This window comes from Macrotis lagotis, chromosome X (genome assembly GCF_037893015.1).
Source record: "Macrotis lagotis isolate mMagLag1 chromosome X, bilby.v1.9.chrom.fasta, whole genome shotgun sequence".
Taxonomy (NCBI): Eukaryota; Metazoa; Chordata; class Mammalia; order Peramelemorphia; family Peramelidae; genus Macrotis; species Macrotis lagotis.
Genome location: NC_133666.1, coordinates 267,505,567 through 267,532,945, shown reverse-complemented (window position 1 = coordinate 267,532,945; position 27,379 = coordinate 267,505,567).

The following is a 27,379-nucleotide window of genomic DNA, read 5'->3' as shown; positions in this document are numbered from 1 at the left end:
TTCCTGTGTCATGTTCTAACTAGATGAAAATATATACCATTTTTTGTTCTTGTCCTACCCTCTCTCATCATTGTGTCTTTCTCTCCATTTCTTTCCATTGAAATTTCCTCTTCTTCCAAGACCCACTTAGATATCAGCTCCTCCACTGTTTTCTACAGGAAGTGATCTTTTCCCCTCAAATTTCCATGAACATTGGAGAAACTATTCTTTTTGCATTCATTTTCTCATTTGGATTATAGTTATTCACTTTTTTTAAAACCACCGTATGTCATTGCATCAATATAGAAGTTTCTATTGAGGAATTTTCTTTACCAATACAGATTGACTCCTGTGCTACTGCAACTTTATAGCTTTACAGAATTATCTAAGATACTGAGATATTAAGTAACTTCATGATGTTAAAACATCGAATGTATCAGAGAGTAGACTTGAACCCAATTCACCCTAACTTTGAGGCCAAATTTAAATCTCTTTTATCACACTACTGTGTGTGTGTGTGTGTGTGTGTGTGTGTGTGTGTGTGTGTGTTTCTTATTAGGCTTCAAAGTCTTTCAGGACAAGGTACTGTCAATATTTAGCATGGTAGCACTTCACATATTTTTAATTGAATATAACATTTATTTTCCAAAAATATTTTTACTTTATATAAAAGTTTACTATAACATCTCCCATTGGCATAGGATATTTTATCACCATGTTATAATAAATTCCCATAATGATTTCATAAGTTTATATGATTTACATACTTTTTAAAGAAAAAATAGATTGCTCAAAGTAATATTAGATCTATGTGTGTAAATATTAGAATCTGTTCTTTCATTGGTGAAGGTAATGCCTCTGTTATTTCCTTGATGATGCAAACACATATTTTGCAAAAGTGCAGGCTCATGTGTCAGTTAAGAAGGAAAACGTTTCATTAATTGAATTAATGGAAAATAGACTTGCGAAAAATTAGTGATTAACTGAGAGTGAGCAAAGTGGCACAAGAACTATTTCCCTAAATAAGAATAAATAAAGAAGAACTGTTGTCCAGTTATGCCTGACTCTTTATGACACATTTGAGATTTTCTTGCAAGGTAGTGGATTTGGATAGCTAGGTGTTTCAGTGATAATGTACTGGGTCAGAAGTCAGGAAGGTTCATCTCCCTGAATTCAAATCTGGTCTCAATCACTTTTCCACTTCTTTTTACAGATGAGGAACTAAGACGAACAGGAGTTAAATGGTTTGCCCAGGGTCACTGGGTGTCTGAGGTCATATTTGAGCACAAAAAGATGAATCTTTCTGACTTCAGGCCCAGTACCCTACCCATGGTACCATTTATCTGCATAAGAACACTGACACAAACATGAACTGCTCTTCAAAGTCTATTTGCACAAGACTCTCCTCATTGATGGAATCCAATTACTCAATTCTCACTTTTGCAAATGAAGTGATTTGGGAGACTTAGGTCAAGAGAGATCCTAGTCTGTTGATTTCCAGCTTTTAGAAATAGGATTTCATTCTCTTTAGGTCTCTGAACAAGGGGTCCTGAAGAGAATCAGAACCACCTGCCTTCTTTTATGAAGTTCAAAGTCTTAACACAGAATCTCTCTTCTCCCAGTTCTCACCAACTCTACTTTTCAGGGTCTAGTCAAGGAGCACAGAGGATTTGGTCTCCATCAGTGAGGAGAAGCCCATGCAAATAGATTTTGAGGTATGGGCTATACAATTTCTAGTCGTTTATGTAGCACAAATCTGATGATTGTTGTTTTCACATAGTTTGTGCTAACAAATCTTTTGCTGTCAAATAAAAAAATCCTCACTTTTTTATGAAGTAAAAACTAGACTTTGGACATTTTGAGGAACACATGGGAAAGAAATAATATAACACCACTTAAAAAAATACTAGGTCTCCCTGTCTCACCCACACTGAAAGTGCAGGGGCTCTTTTCACAGGACAGTCCTTGTAGGTTTGACCTGCTCTGCTTCTCACTTAAGCAATTCCTTTGATAAGATAATGACTCATCCCTAAAGGGCTTATGATTATTGATACTGAATTTAGTGTGGTCACTTGGTCAGCTTAACACATTGTAGATCACAACTGGCCTCTCAGTTGCTGAGGTTAAAAGTTACCTTTTTTATTTTCAACTTATTTTATTTATTTGTGTTTATTTAATTTTTGATTTATGGAATAAAACAAGCATCTCTATAACATAGTATATTAAAAATGATGATTGTACTTAAAACTGCAAGTCTAATATGTTCTAAATATTCTAAAAATTATAATGTAATTTTTTTCTTCCCTCTCTACTGTCCTAGAGATAGCTATCCGTCCAATGGTAGTAATCTCCAGAACATTTTATATATATATATATATATATATATATATATATATATATATATATATGTATATATATATATACACACATATATACATATATACATATATATGTATACATATATACATATTTCTATTAATCACTCTCTCTGGATGTAGAAAGCATCTTCCTTCTTAAATCATTTGCAGTTAATTTGAATATTTATAATAGCCAAAATGATAATTCACTCAAAGACATTCTTGAAATAATATTGCTGTTACTGCACACAATGTTCTCTTTGATCCATTCATTTCATTCTTCATAATTTTGTGCATCTATCCATGTTTTAAGATGATCAAGCTCATTATTTCTAATAGCTCAATAGTATTGCATCACAATCATATATCACAACTTTTTAAACTATTTCCCAACTGATCAGAAACCCTGCAATTTCCAATTCTTTGTCACTACAAAGATAACTTCTTTTTTATTTATTTTTATTTCTTTTTTATTATTTTAGGGTTTTTTTGCCAAAGATAACTTCTAAAGAAATTTTAGAAGACAAAAAAAGATTTAAAAACTGATTTTTTTTGGAAGCACAGTATTTATCACATCCAAATTCTCTTTAAACACCCAAAATATTTTGGTTCAACAGAAGGAAAACCTTTCCTAATAATTAAAGTTATTCCTTAATGGAATGAGGAGGCCCTGGAAGCAGTGAGTTCTTCATCACCAGTAGTCTTCAAGTAGAAGCTCTCTTTTGGAAAAAACTTGCAAATAAGTATCCTTACAATTGGCTTTTTATGTCAGATTTATTCTGAATTCTCTCTTATCAAGATGGATAATGACTTTCTGTAAACACCCAGCTAACAAATAGTCAGAGGCAGGATTAGAATCTAGATATTCTTGACTCAAAACCTTATTCCTGATCCACTCTGGGACTTTTGTCTCTATTGCCTCTATAGATATGTGGTGTGAGTAACTCAAAATTATGCAGATTGTTTATTTGGATTTTCCTTAGCTTTGGCCTTCTCTCAATGGATCACAACAAAGACAACTGAATTATCATTATTATTATTATTATTATTATTATTTGACTCAAATATGGGCATACAATGCTTCATTCATAGTTCTAGTAATCACCATCACCAATTAGTAAAGCAAAGTGATATTTTGGAGAATCATGCAAAAGACTTTATAATTAAAGGAATTTCTCTCTTGGGGTATATGAGAGACTGTGGGCCATTGTTTTAGGGGTATCTCTAATAGTTTTCATAAGTTCACATATGCCATAGTCTATTAAATTCTAGAGAATAAAAGATTCCTTTACCTTCTAACCAACCTTATGACAACTGAGATTATTCTTAGGTTTTTTTCCCCCTATGCTAAATACTAATATGATGAATGTCTGAAGTAATCATTTCTGTATTTAGTTTAAATTATTCTGAAACAAGGGCAAGGGATGAGGAGAAAGGAAAGGGTTCTAAATCTTGGGTCTGTCTTTTCTTCTAGGTAAATAAGTTCATCAGAAAACTTTTTCAGGGGTCAAGCTGAATTCAGAGACACAGGTTTTATAGCTCTGTTTTGTAAATGCATAGTAAGCAATGGGAAGAAGTGCAATCTGCATTAGTTAAAACCACATGTGGATGCTGGCTTACATGATAGACATTTCAACATATTTCACCATTAGAGAGCAAGTCCAGGAGACTTTTCACATTTGGAAGAGAATACCACCTATCTAACTCAATGACCTGTAATGAATTAAAAACTATCAAACAAAAGATCCTGGGGAGATCACAACAGAACGACATTAGATTTCAGGATGCAGAACTCTTGCGTAATAGAACCTTTTTTGTCTTCAAAGTTAAGCATTAGCTAGTTCTACTATGTGCACCTCTCCGATGTCCATATTGTATCTTCTTGTTTCTTATCCCATGAAATCTTTTGTATCTCCCCGCCTTCACCTTTGCCAGATGCAGAAGTGATGTGGTACAAGTCCAGCAAAGAGTTTAGAACATAGAAAGCATCTAATGAATGCTTGCTAATTGGCTTAATTAGTGAAGGAAAATTCCAGTGAAAAAGCTCAGCTACTAATGTGGATCGAACACAGTCTTTCGATTTAGAGTCTTAGAGAGTTGCCTCAAGTGCTGAGGAATTAAATGATGCACTTTGGGTTATAAGGCTAGTGTTGACCAGAGGCAGGTTTTGAACCGAGGTCTTCCTGCCACCTATGCTGGCTGTCTACTCTCTCTGTTCTCTGTTACCTCTCAATGCTTCCTTTTTACTAATAAGCCTTCTCTGTCTCTTCTCTTTTTTTTCCTGATCAACTAAACCTTATACCTCACTCTCTTCCTTTGAATAGTAGCAAATTAAAAATAAAAAAATAATTATTGAGCACCTACTATATAGAGAGCATTGCACCAAGCACCAGAGTACACAAAGAAATATAAGAGGAGATCTCAGATTTCTGGTAGTTTTCAAACTATAAGATAAACACAGAAAAATGATAATTTTTATGATTGTTCAATCATTTCAGTCATTCTGACTTTTTATGATCCCATTTGGAATTTTCTTGACAAAGGCAAAGGATGGTTTGCCATATCCTTCCCCAACTCACTTTTAGTGAGTTGAGATGAGGAAATTGGGACAAACAGGGTTAAGTGACTTGCCTAGAGTCACACAGCTATTAGTATTTATATAGCTTTTGCAAAGGTTTGCAAAAAAAGTATATAGATATATGCATGAACATAGACATATATGTGTATAGATGTATTTATATACATCTATAATTGTAATATAGCACATATATGAATATGTATATATATGACCTCTTATTTGAATTCATATATATATATATGTATATATGAACACAACTCACAATTCTGTAAGATAGATGCTATTATGATTACCATTTTGAAGATAAGGAAAGTGAGTCTGAGAGAGGTGAAGGACATGTCCAAAGTTAATTGAAATTAAGTCTTTTTGTATTCATGTCTCACTATGTTGCATAGATGTGTATTTACAGGATCAAAATTGTGGTATAGACAGTAAATACTATCTTTCAGAGGGAGCCCTATAGCCTTAATTTGTCACATAAGATTTCATGGAGGACCTGGGACTTGACAGATGACTAGGATTCCAATAGACTTAAGGGGAGTTGAGTGGAACTACCTAATGCCAACCACTCTCCTATTTGCTAGCAAAATCCCCAAATCACTCTTCTGTTTTTCAAACAGTATATGTTCATGAGATAGTTACTTAACTTCTCAGGTCCTCAGTTTCTTTTTTTGTAAAATGGAAATAATAATTCTTGTACAAACCTGTTTCACAGCATTGTTATGAGGAAAGTACTTTGTAAAGTATAAAGGACCATTCAAATATGAATTACTGTTCTGGCTTGAGATAATAGGTTTAGATTACCTAGTTTTATTTTGGGTTTTCATTCTCTTTTTTTTTTGGTTGAAGTTTAAGTTTCTTTAGTTTTATTTTTTAGGACTGTGGTGGCAGAGCTTTAGTAAATCTTTAAACTGATTTTTGAAGAGAGGAGCCAATGGGACATAGAGTACTGAATTCAGTCAGGGGACCTGGAAGAGAGTTCAGGCTCAGTCATTGCCTGTGTGACATTAATCAGTTCTCTGAACTTCATTATATCTCAGTCTTCTCAGATGCAAAATATACTTAATTATGAACCTCCCAGGGTAAACATTTGTAAAATATAAAGCACAACCCAAATATGGACTGCTGTTATTATTATCACAATTATTAATTATTACATATCCTATATTATTTCTATTTTTTTCAGAAATCAACCATTAAATCATATTCAGGGGACTATTGAGAAGATGTTACAGTAAAGATTCAGCGAATATGATAAAAACACTTTTTTCCCACCTCTATGCATTTACAAGTCTTGTTTGGAGCCTAGAAGTAAAACCAAAGCAGTTACTAATTTGCAAGAAATATGCTTTGGCCATTTCCCAGAAACTATATGAGATTGTGAAATCTTCCACAAAGCTGGCAGTCAGGAAGAATTTCAAATAGAAAAGGGAACTGTTCCTGATGGCTAGGAAAGGTTTGCTATTTTTTTTTCCCTTAAAGAACCTCTCATTCATTTTAACTTCTTTGTATATTCAAGGCACTGGTTAAAAAAAAGAGAGAGAGAAGCTTAAGACTCCATGTGTGGATGATATAAAAACAGACATTTCTTCTTTAAAAGATTCAACAAGGAATCAATTTTTAGGATGATGTTTTAGGAGCACCTAATTGGCAGAATTTTTAAAACTATTGTAAGCTTAAGGTGAACTGTTTAGTTAGTGGACTGACTCAAAAACCATATAAATTTCATGCTTGTGATACGTTATACTAGGGACTAAGATAAACTTTTTTCCCCAGCTTATTTTTCTCATATATAGTAATCATATACTGTAATTCCAATGTCTTCTACAAAGGTCCCAAGTGGATGGCATAGAGTGTGAGACTTCAAGGATGAAGGGAGAAGTTTCGATCTCTAATGGTACTATCAGACCAGAAAACTTCCAGATATGGGTTAGTTTCTATTATCTTTGGGTCACTGTCTCAAATAGAATGATATGAACTTTGGCCACCCTATGATATATCCTTTCAATCATAGAATAGACAGGATCTTGTCTCTATTGGTGAATGGAATATGCACATGAATGAATAACATACCCTTGAAGTATTTGTAATCCTTTGCTCCAAAGCAAAGAGAAAATTTGGGGATAGATAGGAAGTTAAGTACTACTCCCCTTTTTTATGATCTTCTGACTTTCTGTGACCAATTTAGACTTTGGGCTTACAATATCTTGAGTGGTGCTGTCCCAACGGAGAATAACTCTAGAGTGTCAACCTTCTCCTCTGGATTTACCCAGTCTACATTATTCTTGGCACCATTGATGGACAATATCTATTCTAAGAACACAGGAATTGGTTTTAATAATGCAGACTTCTAAGTCTCTTTCTTTGATTGATGCTCCCACTCAGGATTTCCCCTTAGAAAATCAGATTTTGCCTTACATCCAAGTCTCCAAAATAAGATGTAAAGGACTCTTAGCTCCAATTCAAGTACTCATTAACTTTCAGCTATACCCATAAATCAACTATGCTTTCCTTTTGAGAAGACCTGTTTTCTCCAGGGAATTCTCCAGACTTTTCTCTACCCATTTTCCCCCCTCCCTTTTTTTTTTTAGGTTTTTGCAAGGCAAAGTGGCTAGGTAATTAGTAAGTGTCTGAGACCAGATTTGAACCCAGGTACTCCTGACTCCAGGGCCAGTGCTTTATCCACTACGCCACCTAGCTGCCCCATCCCACTCCCTTTTTGATGGACCTCTGGATTCTAGTGGATAAAGTCAGAGTTGGTTCAAAGTCTCCTAAAAACCAATTGTTAAATTTTCAGTGTGAGTACTTACACCTTAGAAATCAGTAAACATCACAAATTGGCTTGATTTGAACTCAGGTTTCCTGAGTCCGGTCCAAGAACTCTATCTATTGTACCATTTGTATGTATGAAAGTGTGTATGTAGGTATACTTGTTCACATAGACACATGTATGCATTTGGTGTATGTGATATGTATATTTGTGCACATGCATATAGGTTACTGTGTGTGTATTTCTCAAGCCACCTTCTGAACTCTTTAGAAACAGGAACTATGCCTCAAATCTCTTCTGTTCCCATCTCTATCCAAGCCTAGCATTTGCTAGCCTTGTAATAAACAATGAATCTATTGGCTGTCTGTCAAATTGTGTTTGCTAAATTGAACTGAACTTAAGAAGAAAAACAAATATGAGAAATTCAGATAAACTTGTATAAATTCATGCCAGAACCAGGAAAAAAATTTTTTTAAGTCTCTGATAATGCAAATGAAAACACAACAAGGTCAAGGTTTGATGAGCAGTGATGATCAGTCTCACTCTGGTAGAACAAATGAAGAAGCAGGTTTTCCTTCTCTTGGGAGAGGAGTTGGGCAGCATGGGATAGGATGCTGCTTAGGCTGTCTCTCAGACTCTATATTGGCTAGTTTTGCTTAGTCATTTTCTTTCTTGCAAGCAAGGGTTCTATAATGACTATGGAAAAAAATAAATACTATCTAAAAAACTTGTTAAATTGAAATAAATTTCTAGGATATAAAAGTTTCCAGTTTGACTCTGACAATGTTATAGGCCAATGTTATATTAACTGGCATCCTGGTACAGTGGAAAGAGCACTGGACTTGAGTTCAAATCAAGTCCTGATTTGTAGTGTTTACTGATTTCCAAGGTGCAAGTACTTATGCTGAAAATTTCATCCTGCCTCACTTCATTCTATGTTACTTGAATTCACTTGTTTCATGACTGCCTCAATCTCTTCATCTGTATAATGGGTGAACTCAATAGTTTCTAAGATCTCTTTCAGTTCTAAAAATCATCCTCCCATACTACCTTGTCTGAATCCAAAGAGTCTGAAGAAACATACATTTTAAGGTATTTTTAAAAAGTTGAGAATTTTGTTCATGAAACAAGTTTATCACATTCTATATCATAGGCATATGTGACTCGGGGGAATTACATAATAATTTAAATGACCATAAGGGGTAAAATGGTCCATTTTTTTACTTACTTTTTTTTTTTACCAATGATGCTACATGAGTAAGAGAAAAAGGAATACCATATACTCCTACTAATTAGAGGACTATCAAGAGAGAAAAAGGCACTGTAATATATTACCAAATAAAATTACATAGATGAGCAGTGAGAAGTATATCATTGGAAAGATGTGAGATTGCAAATGAAGGTGAGCGTGAAAAGAAACACTTATCCAAAATGGGAGTTACAAATAGATTAAAGACAGGACTCAACAATTTGTTGCATACAAGAAATGCATTTAAAATATAGACATATACATTAAGTTAAAACAAGAAACTAAAATAAAATTTTTGACATTTTAGTTGAATTCCAAAAAAAGTAGTAAATGCAATTATTTTGGAGGAAAGAATATTTAAAGAAGAAAAAGAAAGGAAAGAAAAGAAAGAAACTTTCTAGAGAGACAAAAAGGAACCTACATTATACTTAAAAGCACTAATAGATTATGAAACAGTTGGAGCAATGAGTTGGAATTGGGATATCACTATTAAAATGGACTCTCTGGTAAGGAAACCTCTATCAGTGCAGGTAGAAATGTTCTGAAACTTAGTAAGTTGTTTGTGGATAGTGAGAGATTGCCTGAAGTTACAAAGTCAGTACATGTCAGAACCAAACTTGAACCCAGATCTTCTGACTCTGAGGCCAAATCTCTAGCTACAATGTAACATTACATTTTATAAGTGAAAAATATAGAATCAATACTAAACACAGATGCCCTGAATAACATAGCATATAAGTAAAAGAAAGCCTTACTAAAATATAAAAAGACCCAGATACTGAGAAAATTGTAACTGACTTTAATGCAGTTTTATTAGATTTTAACAAATCTAAGAGAAAAATAAGAGGAATTTAGAAATTTGAACATAATGTTGAAAAAATTACATTTGATGGTCAAGATTATTGATTGAAATATTTAAATAGTGTGTACTTATTTTTTCCACATTATGTGGCATATTTATAAAAAAAACTAGATAATTCACTAAGGGTTTTAAAATCATTCGAATGGAAAAGACAGGACTACTGGACACCTGCTTTCTATAAGATAAAGACAATAGAATATGTAATCAAAAGAGGAAGTATGACCCTCAAAAAATGTAGAACTCAAAGAAGTCTAAATAATGGCATACTAAAAAAGGGCAAATTGAAAAAAAAATAGAAATTTTTTTAGAAAAAAGGAACTGAAGGATAGTCATCTTCAGGACAATAGTTTCAGAGTGACAAAGTTCTCAAAAATATTACAACAAAAATTTGCAGCCCCAGAAGAAGGGAAATGTTATCCAATGCAAGCACTTTCTGGACATGCGTTAACACTTATTTTCAAAGAGGGCTTTGGGAAAGGAATTCCTCACACAGCTTTCTTGCAGATTGCTTAGCTTCTAGAGATATTTCTCATTCTATTACAGCCTGAGATTGCTAACTCATCTTTAAAATGTCATTTCCAAGGTTTTAGTGTTAGAGGAAATCTTGGAAATCTAATCCTCTCATTCTATATATGAAGAAATGAAGGTTTAGTGTAGTTAAATGACCTGATTAAATTTACATATTAGTAAGAATGCCAAGGATCTCACTTGTCACCAAATATAGTGCTTGGGAAGCAGATAAATGGGAAATTACAAGGATTAACAGCTATAATTTCATTGAACATATGGGAGGAAACTTGGGACACCTCTATGAGGTGGCCAGCTAAGAAGGGGAAGATGCATAAATGTCACAAGAGCTAATATATAGGTTCATTTTTTTCTCAGTCACCCATATATGAAATTAATTCCTGTCATTTCATTATTTCCCCTGACCTCATGAATCTTTGATGACTATTGCATTCAAGAGTCCTAATTATATAACCATATCATTGGACTAATCTCGAAGGGAGATTGGCTAAAGGTTACACACAGTTTGTCCTAAGAATCATTACAGAGAGAGACAGAGACAGAGACAGAGACAGACAGATAGACAATCAGACTGAGAGAGAGAGAAAGAGCACTAGGTATGGCATGTGTTCTACTGGAAGTGAAAATGGGAAATAGTTAGGAAATCTAGATTGACCATATGCCATTAAAATTTTTTGGCTTTCAGTATTACCATATACCAAATGAAGTTAGTACATTATTGAGGTTGATTCGACAGGTCTTGGTGACTAATTACATGGAAAGAGTGAAGTAGAAGGGAGCAAATCAACAATGACTCCAAGATTTTATGACTGAGATAATACCAATACAAATAGAGAAGCTAGATAGATTCAGAAGTCTCTGAATGACTGGTGCAAAGAATAGTAATAAGGGAAGTAATGAGGGATATTTGGCATATCCTCCAAATCTTTCATTAGATTTCTCTTCAACTTTTTTCTAAAATGACCACTAGGTTGAAGGCACAGATGGAATATTGCAAAGAAGCTGGGAGGAATAATGAAAATGACAGACAACAGAATTTTGTTTTGAAACTTGTATATTGTCAAATAGCTAGAAGAGAAGTTCATTCTAGACTTCAATATTGGCATTTTATTTTCCTATTAGGTTGTAATCTCATGGTAGGGAGGAAACAAGATTTATCTCAACCTTATATCTTATTCTTTGCCCAGCATATAGCTCTGAGAACCCTAAGTGTGAAATCAAAATCTGCTGCTTGATTGAAGTTTCAGAGAGGCAGATTACATTCAATACAAAAACAAACTTCCTAACAGATAAAAGTCTCCAAAAACTATATGAGGTGTCTCAGTCAATTAAAATCTCCCTATCACTGGAAGTCTCTATGTAGAAGCTGGGTATACATTGATCAGACAAGTTGTGGGAGGATCCTGACTCAGATATTGACCTAGATGATCTCTGAGGTCCCTTCCAACAATCACCAAAGGAAATCCAAACTGAATGGAAGCTCAGCAGCTCCACTTTATTCCCTAAAAAGAATATCTGTACCTTTACACATAGTAAGCAGCCTTCCATTCTTGGCTTAAAGACATTCAGTGAGGTCAAATACATAACCCTGTGAGAAAGTCTATTATACTTCTGTATTGTTAAAATGATTAGGAAGTTGGTTTTTTTTTCTGATATCAAGTCTAAATTTGATTCTCTGACTTCAATAGCTGCATTGAGTTCTACCTTCTGAAGTCAAAATTAGAAGTCCCATTTTAAGATTAGACATTTTGATTGCTTGAAGACAGACATCATGTACCTCCTTAGCCCCCTCTTCTCTAAGCTAAACACATCTAAGCTTTTCAGTTGATCCTCTTTTTTCAAGTTTTTTTTTTGCAAGGCAAATGGGGTAAGTGGCTTGCCCAAGGCCACACAGCTAAGTAATTATTGTCTGAGGCTGGATTTGAACTCAGGTACTCCTGACTCCAGGGCGGGTGCTTTATACACCTAGCCACCCCACTCTGCCACCTAGCCGCCCCTCAATTGATTCTTATATTGTCTTGAGGTCCCTCACTTTTCTGATTAACCTCCTTTTGATATTCTTTAGTTTATCAATTACTTTCCTAAAGTATGTTATTCAGAACTGACTATGATACTCTACAAATTTTCTGAGGGCAGGGTACAATTAGGATTATTGCTTCCTCCTTGGAAGCATTGCCTCTAGAAATGTAGTTCAAGACTGAATTAGCTTTCTGGTTGTCATGTCACACTGCTTACTCGTATTGAGCATGTGATCCAGTAAAGCTTTCATATTTTTTTCTAGTAATCTACTCTCTAAACATGACTCCTCCATCATTTACTTGTGAGATTAATTTTTATCTGATTGTAAAATGCTTATTAAGGTCTGTCTCATTAGATTCAGTCCAATGTTCTAACCTGTTGAGATTTTTTCTGATCCTAAAATTCCCCTCCCAGTTGTCATTTGAAAATATCATAAACATGCCTCCATGCCTTTACCTAAATCATTGCAAAAATATATGAAATATCATAGATACCTGAGGTAGTTAAACTGTAGCACTGAGGTAGTTAAACTGTAGCACTCCTGTCAAATTAACATCAAACTATGAATGATCACTCTTTGATTCTGGTCATTCAGGTATCTAGAATGTATCTTCTTATACTATTAGCTTATCTAAGAAGATCTCTCCATTTTTGTCACAAGAACAGTGTGAGACTTTAATCAAATATTCAAATGAATGTGATTTTTTTATTTGAATATTTTCTCTAATGATGTAGATTAAAAAGCAGCTAGGTGGTACAGTGGATAGAATGTTGGACTAGGATTTAGGGAGATCTGAGTTAGAATCTAGCCTCAGACATTGACCAGCTATGACCCTGGGCAAGTCAGACTTTTATCTGACTCAATTCTTTATGTGTAAAGTGGATATAATAATATACCCACTTCCTAGAGCTGTTGTGGGGATCAAATGATATCATTTGTAAAGCATTTTGCAAACCTTAAAGTGCTATATAAATTATAGCCATTGTTATAATTTTTAGCCATGTTTTCCCATTCTGTGCAACTCTTACATATGAACTTGCCCAGAGGAATCCACCCAATGTGCTAGAGACCTTCATCTTTTTCTCTTGAGATTCCAACATGTCAGTGGATCATATAGATTAAACACCTGCCATCCTCTTGTTCTCAAAACATGACCAGCCCATATTTTCTCTGTATCGTACATTTCTCTGATAATATAATTTCATTATGCTTCAACTCATTGAAGATCTATGCAAACTCTATCATTCCTTTGATCTGTCAATTTAGTAACTTTGACACAAAAAAGGAAATTCATGGAAATTGAATAAATGTCCATCAATTGGGGAATGGCTTAATATACTGTGGTATATGTATGTGATGGAACACTATTGTTCTATTAGAAACCAGGAGGGATGGGAATTCAGGGAAGCCTGGAAGGATTTGCATGAACTGATGCTGAGCAAAATGAGCAGAACCAGAAGAATATTGCCTTTCCCCAGTCTTGTAATATCTCTCCTATTGTCCATAATCTTTCAGCTTTCATTGACAGTTCAGAAATCATACCTGCCATTTATTTCAGTTCTTGAGTTCATGGATGACAGCTGAGGACTCTCTCACTCTCTTTACTTATCTTGGGTTAGTAAATATTAAGAACCTACTAACCATTTTTGTTGAATTCTTTCCAAGAGTCAGTTAAGAGTTTTTGTTTTTGTTTTGAAAGGCAATGGGTTTAAGTGACTTGACTAAGGTCACACAGCTAGGTAAGTATTATGTCTGAGATCAGATTTGAACTCCTGTCCTGACTCCAGGGTTGGTGCTCTATCTATTATACCACCTAGCTGCTCCAAAAGTCATTTTCTTTGGCAAAGAACACAGAAGAAAAATTAAAATCAAGAAATTCTGCCTTCACTCTCATCATTCCATCCATACCAAATAACAGCCATATCCTTTCTTTGATCAGCCAATCCAATCCAATCCAAATAAAATCATACACACGCACACACACACAAAATTCCACAGTTTTTTTTTTATTTTTAGCTTTCCTCATCTGCTTCACCTAACTCTGAGCTTTAGCTATTCTGCCTCTATTTTTATAAGTAAGGATGGTCCTTGACATCTGTATTCATCTTCTATTACCTTGCTGTATTTCTGCCTTCAGTTTGTATCTAGAAAAACAAATCTAAGTAGACTCATGAGAGTTTTCTGTGCACCCACATTTGCCTTTTCAGCCCCACTGGAATTGCTTCCTTTTGTGTCTTTAAAAATTTATCCTTGAGAATTTTTCATCCCTCTTCAGATGGCTTTTCTTATAAAATTTTCATCTAAGAGATCCTGCCCTTTTCTCCCTCTGGATCTTTGATAACTATTTTCTTAAAATTAAGGATGTGTGTCAGATTATGCTTGACTGCCCTCTCTATTTCTCTTACAAACTCTATGAAGGAGCAGTCATTTCCCTTTAAAGGTCTCATCATTTCTACTCTAGTGACTAGTTCTTCTTCCCCCTTTAGTGAAAATTAGGTCTAGCAATGATTTTCCTTTTGTCAGTTCTATTTTTTGAAGGGTAAAATGATATTTGAACCATGTCAAGGTATCATTCCAGGAATTAACTTTGATTGGCTCAAGAAACAAAACTCTAACAGCTATCTGCACATTTAAGAGCCCCTCCCCCCATCACTAGTATATCATGCCTCCATGCCAAGTCTGTGATGCTTCCAAAATTTAATATTTATTTTTTCTATTTCATCCACATGGTCCAATGTATGGCAGGAAAATTAATATTGTTAATATCAAAAGGTGACCCTTTTTATCTCAATTAAAGATACCTTTTTCTTTCATGTATGAGTATGATTTATTTCAGCACAAACATTAAGCTCCCAATGATAAAATCATTTTTGCTTATTCCTCCATTGATCTCCATCCAGTTGTTTTTCATCATGCTTCCTCTCTTCTAATATCCAGATTTAGACATGTGAGCATACCTTCTTAATTTATAATGTTAACCACAAATTTCTTCTTTCTTCATCATTTCTTTTGATTTTGATCTGGTTCTTTTGATTAGGTATACTCTTCTAGTATCACATTATATTCATAGATCTTATCCTCATAAGATCATACCAATGAGAATTTTTTCTTGTGTCCAAACCTTAAGTCCTTTTTTACTGACTTCACTTGCTTCAATTCAATTAGTTTTTTCTTTTGTTTTCATCTGAGGTCATGGATTTTACTACTGCCTCCCTACTTTTTGTCTCTTAAGCTCTTCTGGGTGACTCAAAATCTATTCTTCATTATAGCTTCAGGTGACTTGCCTAAAGTCACAGAATTCTCAAGTGGCCAAACTTTTTTTGTTTTTTAGATTTTTGCAAGGCAATGGGGTTAAGTGACTTGCTCCACACAGCTAGGTAATTAAGTGTCTGAGACCGAATTTGAACTCAGGTACTCCTGACTCCAGGGCTGGTGCTCTATCCACTTAACCACCTAGCCGCCCCTCAAGTGGCCAGACTTTAATTCAAATACAAGTCTTCAGATTTTGTTTATTATTGTTTCTTTGTAGTTTCTCTCTTGTGTATCTAACTTGGATACATAGGAGCAATTTTCTCTCTTCTAAATCCTTTTTAGTTTAAATAATAAGTGTTCACATTTCTAGTATTCCTTAATATTTACCCAATGTTGTAAAATAGCTAGCTACCTATGATGCTTCCTGATTCTATGACCCTGATCAAATCATTATTTTCTTAGGGTTCTAAAGTAACTCTTCATGGCAATAAGATGCCAATCTACCTTGGTGGGGAAACTTCTTCACAAGAAGCTCCCTGCCCTGATAAAATTACAGCCAAGGGAAAAAAAATGCTTGCAAAGTACTTTACAATTTTTATCTCATTTGAATCTCACAACACTAGTGTGAGATAGGAGGTGCTTAATATTACTATTTTAAAAAGGAATCCAGGATCATAAAACTCACAAGGTTCTGAAGATGATAGGGTGCAGATCTTCTTGACTGCAGGAAGCCAAGCATTCTGTTCACTAGACTACTGAATCTCTTTGAAATTCCAGAATTGAGGTGTCTGTGATCTTAGGGTGAAGAATAGCATACACTAAGTCTCATTTCTTTCCTCTGTAAAGTAAGAATAATAATGTTTTTGTTATTTGTTTCACAAAATTGTTGCAAGGATCAAAGCAGATTTAGGTACAATAATCACTGTGGAATCACAATGAACAATGTAAATATGATATTTTAATAAAAATAATAAAAAACAACTAATATAGAGAGAGATTACTATGGAGTACTTACTAAGTGTTCTCTGATTATCATTCCATCTGATCCTCACAATTATTATTGCTGTTAACTGGTATTAAGAAAATAGTATTAAATCTTTTTACCATACATATTTTCTATTTCCCTAACTAAACTGTTAGTTCACTGTGGGGGCAAAGATCATATTTTCTAATTTCTTTATGCCCAATACAAACTCAGTTCATGGAATGACAGAGGTCATGAGTAGGAAAGACACCATCTTGCCCTCCTCCCTTCAAACTGAAACCACACACAGACACACAGGCACAAATGCATGCACGCGCGCGCACACACCCACACACACACACACACACACACACACACACACACACACACACTCACCCTGATGGTAGATGAAGGGTCTATAAAACATATGAGAGGGTTTTAAGGCACATTAGGTAGCAAACCCAAAAGAATGTGGATAAACTCAGACTATTTCCTATTCTCTTGTGATTGCTTTTCGAATATAACTGGATTAATGGAAGATTCCTGAATAAGTTTGTTATAGAAAGAAACGTATTTCTCTTACCTTGTTGATGAAAGCTATATAAGAAAGTATAAATAAGCTGGAAGTAAAAATAAAAGATGTATTAGCCGGTAGAGACAGAACCAAAGTAATCTGAGGGGCTCAATAATTTAAAAAGCACAGTAGAACCCTAATACAATTAGAGTAGAAAAAAAGCCAGTTGTATTTTTAGATGGTATTTGCTCAGAAAGATTCATCATTTTCTCAGTATAAGTGTTCTCTTCATCAACCCCTTCATATCTTATATGATTGTCCTCATGAGCTATTTTGGCCAAAAAAAATCAAAACCCCATCTCTGGAAGTCAAATGACTAAGGATGAACCTCTCCAAACCAAGAGAGTCTGGCCCTCAAATGACAGACAAAAAGTCCATCACTGGACTCCTGTTCAAAGTCTTTGCAGCTCAGTAGAACCTATTCCACTGGCACTGCTTTTAAAAGCAACCAATCCTCAGGTAATTATTAATTACCTATTATGTGCCAAATACTGTACCAGACAACAATATTAAAATGAAATTATCCCCTGCCCTCAGGGAATTTACAATCAGATTCACAGCCATCACGCAAAGAAGAGGCATTAGAGTAATGCTGCTAATACTAAATAGCATATTAATTTGAATATTCATAAAAGTACTAGACTTAAGATTTTAAAAATCTGAAGAAATGAGTTTGAATTAAAATTCTCACTCAAATGAGCAACACGACTCTCAGCAAGTCATTTAAATTTTCTGAGACTTGGCTTCCTGAAAATAAAGGATAATTACCTGCATCATTTTTTTTTTTTTGCAAAATTGTTTGGAGGATCAGCTAAAATTTATTGATCTAAATTGTTTCAGTAATATATTGTGAGTTCTGCAAATGTGACATTTTTGTTATTTGTAGTTAGCCTTAGGTCTTTTTTTACAAGACATATATTCACTCTCCCTAACTAAATTGTGGGGCAGCTAAATTACATAGTGAAGAGAGTGCTGGGTCTGAAGTCACAGAGTCATCTTTCTGAGTTCAAATCTGAGCACAGATGTGTAGTAACTATGTGACCCTGGGCAAATCATTTCACCCTGTTGCCTCCATTTCCTCATGTGTAAGTTAGAGAAGGAAATGGCAAACCATTTAAGTATCTCTACACCAAGAAAACCCTCAGTAGGGCCACAGTGTTGAAAACAAGTGCACAACTAAAATGTAAGCTCATTCTGGGAAAGAGATATATTTTTATTTATTTTGTGTCCTTCACAATGCTATGGCATGGAATTAAATTGAAGATCAGTTTAATAGTGTTGAATGTAGATTAGGAAACACAAACCCATCTATATCTTTGTAGAAAATATAGCTGAGAGTAATCCAAACATGATGTTGTTTGTTGTTTCTCTGTTGTTGCTTTCTTCAGTTCATTGTGCTCTTACAGATGCCCAGAAGGGTGATGTACTTGTCTAAAGTCACATAACTACATACATTTTTCAAATACACCCAATTCAACACAAATTTATTTTTCTTGCCTACAAAGGAGGACTTTAAAAGGGAAAATGTTATGTGGTTAGGAGTTGGGGTGGGAGGTGATATTAATCAGTGGTTTTAAAAAATGTGAAAAATGTGTCAATAAAACACATTAAAACAAATTAACAAAAGAGAGTTAAGGACAGATCAGAAGGAAACAGACCAACATTATTGGTACCACCATAGAAAGTAGGTGTAGTCTTAAAAATATAATCACAAGCTATGCATATTAGACTCATGAATTCATGTGCATGAATTTTTTCTACCTTTATGTATTATGAAAATGTACATTTTGGGGTGATTATCAACGTAAATATTTAAAAGTAAAGTCAGTCAGTAAAAAGGTCAAAATGATTAATAATATGAATTACTGACATCTTTAAACTGCTTCAAAGTTTGTAAAACATTTTCTTTATGATAGTGTTCTTTATGAACATCATCTCATTTATAAGTCTCATAGATGGATACTATGCATGTTTTATCCCCACTTTGCAAATAAAGAGACTGATGCAGGTTTGTTGACTTGTCTGTGGTCGCACAGTATCATTGCCTCTTTCTAAAGTATGAAAAAAAAATCTTCACTGAATATAGTATAAAAACCAACTATAAATTTGTCATGTTTTATTCAAATATAGTAGGGGTCCCTCACAACTCTGGAAACCCTGATACCCCAGGTTCATTATGACCATTTTTGAATAATCTCAATTGGACAACTATATCTTGAGCCCCATTTAGTGAATTCTCTTCCAGGAGAATAGGCAGAACTAGATAGTAAAGCATATACTTAAGACATGTTTTTTAGTCATTTTTCTGTCATGAGACTTCACTGGGGTTTTCTTGACAAATATTCTGGAGTGGTTTGTTGTTTCTTTCTTCTGCTCATTTTCCAGATGAGGGAACTAAGGCAAATAGGGTTAAGTGACTTGCACAGGATAACATAGCTAGTAAGAGTCTGAGGTCAAATTTGATCTCAGGTCCTCCTGACTCCAGGGCAAGCACTCTCATTTACTCAACCTCCCTATCTGCTCAACTTAAGACAGAAGAGCAAAATAAAAAACAGAGCAAATTGGTAAGAGACCCATCATAAAGGTATACAATTCTAATATAGAATTTGAAATCAATATGAGGGGGAAGTCTCCATATAACTCTCAGTACCAAGTTTGTAGGAGAACATCTCACAGGAATCATAAGGGTTTTATTATAGCTCTACTCCACATTATGCATCAGATTATAGTCACTGAGAGGTTAAGTGATTTACAGGCATGTCATGCTTTATTGTGCTTCACTTTATTGCACTTTGTAGAAAATGCCATTTTTTTTTACAAATTGAAGGTTTGTGGTAATTCTGAATTGATCAAGTCTACCAGTGTCATTTTTCCAATAGCCTCTAATATGTCTCTGTGTCATATTTTGGTAATTTTCACAGTATTTCAAACCTTTTCATTATTATTATATCTGTTGCAGTGAGAGCCATCTTTGATGTTACTTTTGTATTTGTTTTTGAGCATCACAAACCATACCCATTTAAGAACTCAAACTTGGTCAATAATAGTTGTGTGTGTTCTAACTGCATCATGACTGAGTGTTCCCAGGTTTCTCACCCTCTCCTAGAGTCTGCCTACCCAGAGACACAACAATATTGAAATTACATGAGATAATAACCCTATAATGACCTCTAAGTGTTCAAGTAAAAGGAAGAGTACATCTGTCTAGCAGACTTCATTACTGTCTTGTTTGAAAAAATTGCCACAGGCACCCCCAACTTTTAACAACTACAACCCTAATCAATCAATGATCATTAACATTGAGACAAGATACTCAGCCAGCAAAAACAACTATGAAAAGGCACAGATGATGGCCAGCATTTATTTTTTTGGCAATAAAGTATTTGTTAATTAAAGTATGAACATGTTTTCTGGACATAATACTATTGCAGATGGAGGATTTCATGAAACTATATTAAATAGACAAATACAAGGGGTATTAATATAAGCTACTGGTTTTGTATGCTGGAATCTATATGCAGGTCAAGAAAGGGGAAAAAAATCAGAATTATTTAAAGATATATTTTTTAAAGTAGAGGTCAAAGCCAAAATATAGTAAAATAGAGACTGATAACAAGTATGGATTAAAGACAAGACTCTAATTTGTGCCTGTATGTTGCCATTTGTTTGACTTGTCCCAGATTGTATTGTCCCTTGAATTCTATGCATAAACATAAACCATTTACACATAAACTTTAATAGAAGTTAATTTTTTATAAGTATGGTATACTCAATTGTAGATAGGAAACTAAAGTCACATCTCAGTTATTCTCAGATTGAGAAGTTCCTAATTATTTGGTTTGATATTTTGAGGCAAAGAAATAATCCTTGTGGCAGTTACTCGAATTATTGGAAAAATGCTGATCATACTCTAGGAGCATGACTTGCCAAATTTTTTTTTCAAAAACAAAAATTGTCTCATATTCCCTCATGTGAATGTCATTGTCCTGCTCACCCTTATAGAACTAAATCCCCAAAACATAGCCTCTTAGGAGCGGTACTGAGTGGTACTGATCAAAATCAACAATAATAAATATCTCCACTGGTTTTATGATAGCCTTTAACCTCATGGACAATTTCACTTCTAGAAAGCAAAGAAAAATGAAAAACTTGCTTTGTTTTTTGGATCCAAAAATATTGGGAATCTTCCTCTCTAGAGAGTTGCTCTAATAGGTTATTCCTTTGCAGAAATGGTGATTGGAATAGACAGTTTTCTCTTGGAGAAGGAAACCCTGAAGGGTTTTTTAATGCAAAAAGGTCCTCATATAAATAAGAAACTGAGGATTTAAACACACTATTTTTTAAACTTTTTAAAAAGTGAGGGTGAGGTGAGGAGTCTTGAACAGTATGTTCATTGTTTCTGGAGAAGACTGCAAAAGCTAGAGCCAGGTCCAGGAGCTGTGTAACAAATAAAATATTAATGTACAACATTTCTGGGATCTTGGACAATGATGTTATAGAAAAACTTAAAAGATTTATGGCTTTGTCTAAGGTCTGTATATAGACAGATGCCCACTTACATTAGGAAGCAATTATCATCATTTCTGAGTGCCATTCACTTAAGCCCCCAAGCAGAATAATGGGCAAACACAATACAGCTTGTCCCAACATTTCTGAGTGCACTTAGATGTAGGCAAAAATCCAAAGATTTCTTATTAGGGAAAGCAGCACAAATCCGTTAATGCAGCTTTTTTTTTTCTCTGGATCCATTTACAGCTGAACACTGCATTTCAACTTCTCAGCAGAAAGAAACTTAAAATTTGGCAAAGTCATCTGTGGGCTCAGTTTATTTTAAGGTAAATCCAAGTTTTGAATCCAGCTGGTTGAAAATGTGGTCTAGTGGTCTGATCAATGTACTTGATGGGGTTCTGGAAGCTAACATCTGGCCCAGCCAAGATGCTTAACTCTTACGTCCTTGAGCTCCTCCCTCTGTATAAACAATAATAATAGATTTTAAAAAATATTTTGGGCTGCTCAAAGGTGAATCTTTTACAGTAAATCTCTACTTTATTCACGGGAAGTCAGTGATCTACTTAAGGGCACAATGGAAATTAATATCCAAATTGCAACTGAAACTCTCCCCCCCCCTTTCTGTCTCTGACTCTCTCAATCTGTCTCTGTCTTTTTCTCCAATTTTCTATCTCTCTCTCTCTCTCTCCAATTTTCTGTCTGTCTCTCTCTTCTCTCTGTCTCTCACTCTTTTTCTCTCTCTGTCCTTCAGTCTCTTTGTCCCTGTCTCTCTTTCCATCTCTGTCTTTCTGTCTTTCCTTCTGTATCCATTTCTCCCTCTCCCTCTGTCTCTCTGCCTCTGTCTCTCTCTTTCTCTCCATCTCTTTACGTTTCTCTGTCTCTCTGTCTCCATGTCTCTCTCTCTCTCTCTCCACTGCTCCTTTGTCCATCTCAATCACAGATCCTTAGAGCTGTAAGCGACCCCATAAACCAAGAAGTAATGACCTTTACAATATATCTAGCAAGTGGCCATCTAACCATTACTGAAAGATTTCTACTGGCAGGAAACAAAGTGCCTCTCCAAATATATCTTCTGTTTTTGGGTAACCATAAATCTTGGAAACTTTTTCTCTACATATAGCCTGAATTTAACTCTTTGCAATTTCTACCCATTAATCCTAACTCTTCTCTCTGAGGAAAATAGAATAAATTTAGTTCCCCTTCCACATAATCTTTCAAATACTCAAAAATAGCTGCTATATACCCTATGAGTCTTTTCTTTTCCAGGTTAAACATTCCCCAGATTCAACTTACCTTTACATAGTATGACCTTAGGGACCTACATCATTCTAGGTTTCCTCTTCTGTGTGCTTTTTATTTAGAGAATTGGAGAAGAACTGAGATGATTTTGCCAATTGGCCATTCATTTTGATGATCTCTATGAGCTTCACTTTTCCCACCTGGGAAATGAGTTAATTAGTCAATCAATAAGCATTTATTAAATATCTGCTTGTTGGGAATACAAAGAAAAATAAGATAGTCCCCGTTCTCAAGGAACTCCCAGTGCAATAGAGGAGACATGCCAAAAACTAGACTAGTATACAAGAGATTTTATATATACATATATATATATATGTGTGTGTGTGTGTGTGTGTGTGTATGTATATATATGTATGTGTATATATCAATATCTATCTATATGTGTGTATATATATGCATACACACACATATATATATATATACATATATATATATACATATATATATGTATATATATATATATATATATGAGTTAGTCAGTAAACATCTATTAAGCAGCTTCAATGTGCCAGATAATCTAATTTTGGATACAAAGAAAGGCAAAAGGCCCTCCCTGCCCTCAAGGAGCTTGCAATCTAATGGGAGAAAGACAACAGATAAAAAGAAGATGAAAAAGGATCAAGGGCAGAGGTTAGGGAGGGCACCCAATGGTTGAGGATAGGAAGAAGTCTTATTTGGAATGATGAGATGATTGTACTTATATGGAAGATCTGGGAGGAGCTCTCCAATGTCCACTCTCCATCTGAGGAGGTGTGATTTGGTGGATATGATAGTGAAAATGAATGAGATTCAAATGAAATCCAGGAGTCAATTGGGAAATGATTAGATGGCTGTGCTGGAACCCCTTCTTAAAGCAATAAAAGAAAGGGATTAGTATTAAAGTAGATCTGGGAAATCGTCTGAGAGAGAGAGAGAGAGATTTGGATTTGAAGAAAGCCAGGGAGGGCAGGAAGAGGATAACTATTTCAATGGCATTTTTATAATTTTTGATAAATAATACTGTATCAAAATGCAAGTTCTAAAGACTTACTTTGGACATGTAATATGCATAAATTTTGAAAATTTTGAAAATTTTGGTTCTCATAGGTCTGAGTCTTAAAAATAAGATTAGTAAATAAAATTTTATTGGTTACTTATTAAATGAAAGCAAGTCAATAGAGTGAAACTACATATTATGAGTACTTTGAAGTCACATTGGCCAAGGGAGTAATTTTCATTCCCCTCTGAAAATTAAAAAAAAATGGGGCTTCATAAAGTTTGAGTGAGTGGATTGCTCAAAGTCATACGGTTGGTGAGTTACTAATTGGAGAGGAGGAGATCTAGGTTATTCTTAAAAAAGAAGAATGGGAAACAATGTAATTTGGATTCTAATGTGGGTTAAAGTTTGAATGTGCTGAGTGAATTTAGACAAGGAAGTTGCAGATATAATCTCAGAATTTTTGTTTGTACCCCCTTGTGAAATCATGAAACAAAAGAAAAGTGTAAGAAATATGGAAGTAAATTCTAAATATATATATTCAAAAAGAAAAAAATTAGAAAAACATTGATTATAGAGCTTGATATCCATACCCAGAAAAAATTATTAGAGAAAGTTTATCAATTTTTAGCAAAGAATTCAGTGAAGAGTGAGGGGCGGAGCCAAGATGGTAACAGGAGAAGAGCCTTTCCTAGGTGGTCTCTCCATAATATTTCAAAAATCTTAAAATTATGACTCTAACTAAATTTTCAAGAGACCGAACCCACAGAAAGATCCAGGGAGGTAATTCTCCAGACCAAAGTAACCTGGAAAATAGTGGAAAGGCTCCACTCCATGGGATTAGAGGGGCAGCCCGCCAGAGTGAAGAAACTTCAGCCTCCCAGAGGCAATCCCAGGGCACCTGGGAGCCTTGACTCAGAGCAGCAGGGGCAGTTTCCTGACCTACACTCTGGGGTACACCAGGCACAAATTGGAGGATCAGTGGAGGGGACCTCTGCCAGAGTGAGCACAAGAAGCCCAGACCCTCAGGGCAATTGGGGCAGTCAGCATGGTTAGCTCAGCAGGGGTGGCTGCTTGGCAGCCCAGATCCAGGAAATGGAAGCAGGCGTGAAGCCAGTAAGCAGGGCTTCAGTAAGCTGGTGCAGAATCAGTAAGCAGGAGTCCCCAGGCAACTGAGTCTTGAGTGCTCAATTCACCAAAAATAGGAGAGTGGAGAGAGACTTCAGAGGTCTATCTTCTGTACCTGGAACAGGACTCTGGGGCTCTGACCACATTCAGATCTTGTTTGCAGTCTAGGCACCCCACAGAACAGGGCCCCCCCACCTCAGCCCCATGGCAAAGGGGTACACTTGTGGTCATTCACAGACCAGGAGACAGAGCCTCACATACTGAGATCCTTGTCGGGGGGAGGTTGTCCCAATAAAACTCAAAAGCTCAGGAAGCACCCCCAAAACCATGCACAGGCTAGAGAAATGAGTAAACAGAGAAAAAAGAGGAACATCATTGAGAAACACATTGTCTATGATCCCAAGAAAGATCACAATACTCAGTCTGAAGATGAGGAAGTACAAGCTCCTGCATCTAAAGACTCCAAGAAAAACAGAAATTGGGCTCAGGCTATGGCAGGGCTCAAAAAAGATTTTGAAAATCAAGTAAAGGAGATAGAAGAAAAATTGGGAGAAGAAATGAGAGAGATGCAGGAAAAACATGGAAAAGAAGTCAGCAGCTTAGTCAAAGAGATTCAAAAAATTACTGAAGAAAATAACATGTTAAAAAAACAGCACAGGTAAAATGGATAAAACAGTTCAAAAAAGTTATTGAGGAAAAGAATGCTTTAAAAAGCAGAATTGGCCAGATGAAAAAGGAGCTAAGAAAGCTCTCTGAGGAAAACAAATTCTTCAGATGTAGAATGCAGCTAAAGGAAGCTGATGACTTTACGAGAAGTCAAGACACAATACTTCAACACCAAAAGAATGAAAAATTAGAAGAAAATGTAAAACATCTCATTGAAAAAAACAACTGATCTGTCTGGAAAACAAATTCAGGAAAGATAATTTAAAAATTATTGGGATACCTGAAAGTCATGATCAGGAAAAGAGCCTTGACCTCATTTTTAAAGAATTTCTACAGGAGAATTGCCCAGATATCCTAGAAGCAAAGGGAGAAGTGGAAATTGAGAAAATCCACCCATCTCCCCCAGAAAGAGATCTAACCCCCCCCCCCAGTAATATAGCCATGTTCCAGAACTCCCAAGTCAAAGAGAAAATACTACAAGCAACCAGAACAACACAATTCAAATATCATGGAGCTGTAGTCAGGATCACACAGGACTTAACAGCAACTACATTGGGAGCTCATGGGACTTGGAATATGATATTCTGGAAGGGTGTAGAGCTTAGAATGCAACAAGTATCAACTACCCAGAAAAACTGAACATCCTTTTCCAGGGGAAAAGATGGACTTTCAATGAACCAGGAGAATTTCAATTATTCCTGTTGAAACAACCAGAGCTGAACAGAGGGTTTGACCTTCAAGTACAGGACTCAGGTGAAACATAGAGAGTGGAGGAGAAGGGTAAAATATGAGGGACTTAATGATGATGAACTACATGTATTCTTACATAGAAAAATGATACTGATGATATTTGTATAAAACTTCTCATTTAATGAAGCAGGTAGCAGGAGCTTTTATAGATGGAGCACAGAGGACAGCTGAATTTGAAGATATAATATATTGTAAAAATGGAGTCAATGGCTAAAATGGAAATGTAATTGGAATAAGAGAAAGGAGAGGTAGAATGGACTAAGATATCTTGTATAATAAGATTTTTTTAATTGCAATGAGCTAGTGCAATGATCTGGAAGGGGGAAGGAGAGGAGGAATGAGGGAACTTTCGTTCTCATTAGAGGTGGCTCGGAGAGGAAACAGCATATATACTCAATGGCATATAGACATCTAAAGTAAAAAGGTGAGAAGGGGGACAAGGGAAAGGGGGGATATGAGTGATGGAGGAGAGGGTGGAATCGTGGGGGACAGTGGTCAGATATAACACATTTTCTTTTTTTACTTCTTGCAAGAATTGTGTGGCATGTCCTGGACCAAGGGGTTGGGTGGCCTTAGGGGTAGTATGTGGGCATTAGGTCTCTTGGTCCTAGGGCTGGTGATCAATCTGTTATACCACTCAGCTTCCCTACAGCACATTTTAGAAGAGGGACAGAGTGAAAAGAGAGAGAACATATAGTTTATGGTAGTGGGGAGGTATGAATGGAGGGAGTTGCGATCAGCATCATCAATGGTGGAAAAATATGGAAGTAGCTTTTGTGATGAACTTATCATAAAGAATGTGATCCATCTGAGACAGAGCTGGTGGTGTTGGGACACAGACTGAAACATATTTTTTTCTCTTTTCTTTACTTTATTTCTCATGAGGGTCTATATGTTTCTGGGGGGGAGGAGGTATTA